Below are 3,683 nucleotides of genomic sequence, written 5' to 3' on the forward strand. Positions count from 1 at the left end.
CGGGAGTCATGGAGGGAATAATGGTGGGAGTCATGGAGGGAATAATGGTGGGAGTCATGGTGGGAATCATGGTGGGAGTCATGGTGGGAATCATGGTGGGAATCATGGTGGGAATCATGGTGGGAGTCATGGAGGGAGTCATGGAGGGAGTCATGGTGGGAATCAGTGTGTCTACCCACACTGTTGCAGGTCTCTAACCCCTCACTGAAATGACTTCCAGGGGATTTTAAGGAGCACAATCACCTTTCCGCTCTCACTTTAAAAGCTACATGTGTAGAAGAATTTATAAAATTACACACTTACCCCACATTCCTGGGAAAGAATGAAGGATCAGAAAAGGCCCGAGAAGACCTTAGGTTTTCACTTAAGTTGGTCTTCAACTCAGAGAGAGTCTAGAACAATTAAAAATAAAAACAAAACAACAATTATACTGTGTGGGAGAAGAAGAACCCACTTTTCAAGGTGCCATACTACTTAATTCAAATATAGAAAAGTATGGACTGTGAAACAAGTGAAAACCTTCCAAAGACAAAGTACAGAAACAAGCACAAAGCCCAGAGAACACCTCCTCCAAGACCCGAGGGCAGAGCTACTAGGTACAGACTTTAAAGTCACTATCTTAAAGATGCTCAAAGAGCTGAAAGAAAACAGAAAATAGAGAAAATAATGACTGAAGAGAATAGGTATTGATAAAAATATATGAGACATAAAATAAGACAATGAAAAGCCAGCCTACAATTCACAACTCCAGAGAACCTAGACAACAAAGAGGACCCTAAGAGAGACATACATGTATTTACATAGGAAGGAGAAAAAGACAAGAATTGATCCATTTACGTCTCTCTTAGGGTCCTCATTGTTGCAAAAAATGACTCTTGATGAACAGCTGCAGAAAGAAACAGGACATATGGGATGACAAGGACATATTGACGACAATATCAATGGGACCTGCTGAGGATGGCTGAAGAAAGAAAAATATCCCTTTCCACACCGGGACATGAGCTCACTGGGACAAGATGAATGGATGTATTGATACAAACTGATAGAAGTGGAATTGGTGCTAAGTGTGTTTTGTTCTGCCCTGTGACCACACATCTTTCTTTCTGGCACAAATGTCTTAAGTATATAGTGCCAGGTGGTAGTGAAATGATACTAGGGACTCAACGTTTGACACCACTCAAAACTTTCAGATTTGTGACACTGGTCATCATTGTGTTAGACTCTATAATAGTCTACCAAGTGTCTGTCTGGGAGACATTTACTTGGGATTTTGCTTGTGAAATTAGGTGGGGTGGAGTCTGTGTTTCTGATTCCTCTGGAAGGCTGGGAGAGGACTGGATCACTTGTTCCCAATTGGTCATTTCTCTCTGCGGATGGGAAAATCAGTGCTAATTGATACTTTTTATATTTAATTACACCCAATTTCTTCTGTCTGGCTGCCCTGAAACCAAGAAGAGGAAAACAGTATTTGACATGCAAATCTTCTAACATAAATATTTCTTAACCTCATCAGCTTCAGGATTGGTCCAAATATAGACTCTTTGGGACGTGAACTGAGGAAATGGTTTCTTATCTGTGTGTTACCCTGTGTCTTGAGACCTACTTTCTGGAAGCTAGCTCTGCAGTCGAGTAATGGAACTCCGATCCTTTGCTACATCCCCAGCACCCTGCTCTCCTTTTTCCTTACTGATAAAATTATTTCCCAGGTAGCTTGATGAAACAGCTTCCACAACCTTTGGTCTAACTCTCTCTGAAGAGCTGGGTCATAGAATTCTTCCTGATGGCTTTAAGGATGTTCTTCAACACAGCTCAACACAACGCTATCCTTCACATTTCCTGGATGGCGTTCCTTGGCTGGTCCCAACTTACTACTGCTCTTGGTACCCTGCCCTCCCTTGGTACCAGTAAAAGTGTTTTACTGTTGGTTTCTTAACATGTGTGTGCCTGCATGCGTGTCTGCCTGTCTGCCTGTCTGAGAAGCAGGTTCTACCTCTCTGACTGTGATGTGTCTTCCCTGGCCTCTGGGAATCTTTTCCTTCCTTTAACAGCCTAAGGGTGATTACCAAGTGCACTGAAGGGCTCTAGAGCCCACCTAACCAATGGAATGGAATAGAAAGGGAACTTGGGGAAGGGGAAATTAAGAATTCTATGAAGAACTTGATTTCTTTCAGGTATGAAAAGTTTCACGTGTTTATCAGCTCGTCTTTCTTATTTCTAAAATAGGAACAATTAAATTAGTCTGTATTTTATTACCTGTTTTTTATTGGGATTAAGATGATCAGATGTATGCAAAATCTTCATCTGTGAAGTCTTCTATGGGGTTTAATGTGTGGCATCTGTGGTTCAGAGATGTCTGTTATTGAACTGACTCATTATTTACTGTAGCCCATGCCTGTGTCCAAGCCACACTATTCACTTCACCAGCCAGGGCATAAGTATAATGACTCAGTTTATATTTTATAATTTATAGATGTGAACGTTATTTTTCTAATTCGCGACTTGTCTGCTACCCTTCCACCCCCATGCCTGCCATTATTAGTGAGAAGTCCGACTGACACATCACAGAGATACTGCACATCTATGCACATTACAGCGTTGGTCACTGGAGCTACAACATGGCATCAGCCTATGTCTCTATCAGCAGAGGAATTGATAGAGAAAATGTGGTCTATACAACAGTGCTATTAAAATCCTGTGAGCCTAGGCACATATCTATCAGTGTCTGGTTCCAGTTCTAGGAGCAAGCATGAACCATTTTTAACTCATAAGTTTCCTCTTCAAATAACCTTAAAAGGTATTGGGGAATTTTACTTTTTGGTTTTTCGAAACAGGGTTTCTTTGTGTTGCCTTGGCTATCCTAGAACTCACTTTGTAGACCTGGCTGGTCTTGAACTCAGAGATCCACCTGCCTCTGCCTCCTGGGATTAAAGGTGTGCGCTACCACCGCCTGGGAGAATTTTTCTAACTTTATGAAGTTGCACACGAAGAATTCTAATATGCGTAAACATGATTCCTGATTACCAAATGCTACATATGTGCCTGGGAGCTTCACACATGCTGTCATGGATTCTCCTGGCCGCCGCCTTCCTGGGTCTCCCTGCTGATCCTTACTTGGCGGTTGTGGGAGCCGAGACCGAGAGCTGACTTGGTCTCTGAGGCATCAGTCGGGATGAGGCAGAACCCAAACTGACCTCACAGGTTACTCTTGTTCTTGTTTATCACATTGCCTTTCCAACATCCTCTGAGAACCAGAAACTCCAGCATGGAAATCCAGCCTCTTCCCTTATTTTGAAGCACGTCCCAGGTGGCTTCTCTCTGCGCAGAAGATGAAGGACAAGCATCAGGGAGAAGCCTTTCGCTGGTGTGGAAAGGAAGTGCTTATCTCTGGGAAAAGCAGAGGAGGGACTCTGGAAGGAGATAGCGCCCTGCAAGAAAAACATCTTTTTAGAAGCCTCTGAGTCATAAATAGTCAAGGCCCTCTGCCAGTTTGTGACTGTCTTTTATGTTCAGACCCTTGGTCAGTTTTGACCACCATGGCTCTGGGGGACGTCCATCAGCCTACTTCTGCTATCTTCTGCTCCCACCTCCAGAAGGCAAACCACAGGAAAGCCATCTTTCCTTTAGGGTCTGAAGTCAAGTCCAAATATAACAAGATTGTGATAACTGCCCCCACCCTCCAGAGT

This window comes from Microtus ochrogaster, chromosome 16, assembly GCF_000317375.1.
Source record: "Microtus ochrogaster isolate Prairie Vole_2 chromosome 16, MicOch1.0, whole genome shotgun sequence".
NCBI lineage: Eukaryota > Metazoa > Chordata > Mammalia > Rodentia > Cricetidae > Microtus > Microtus ochrogaster.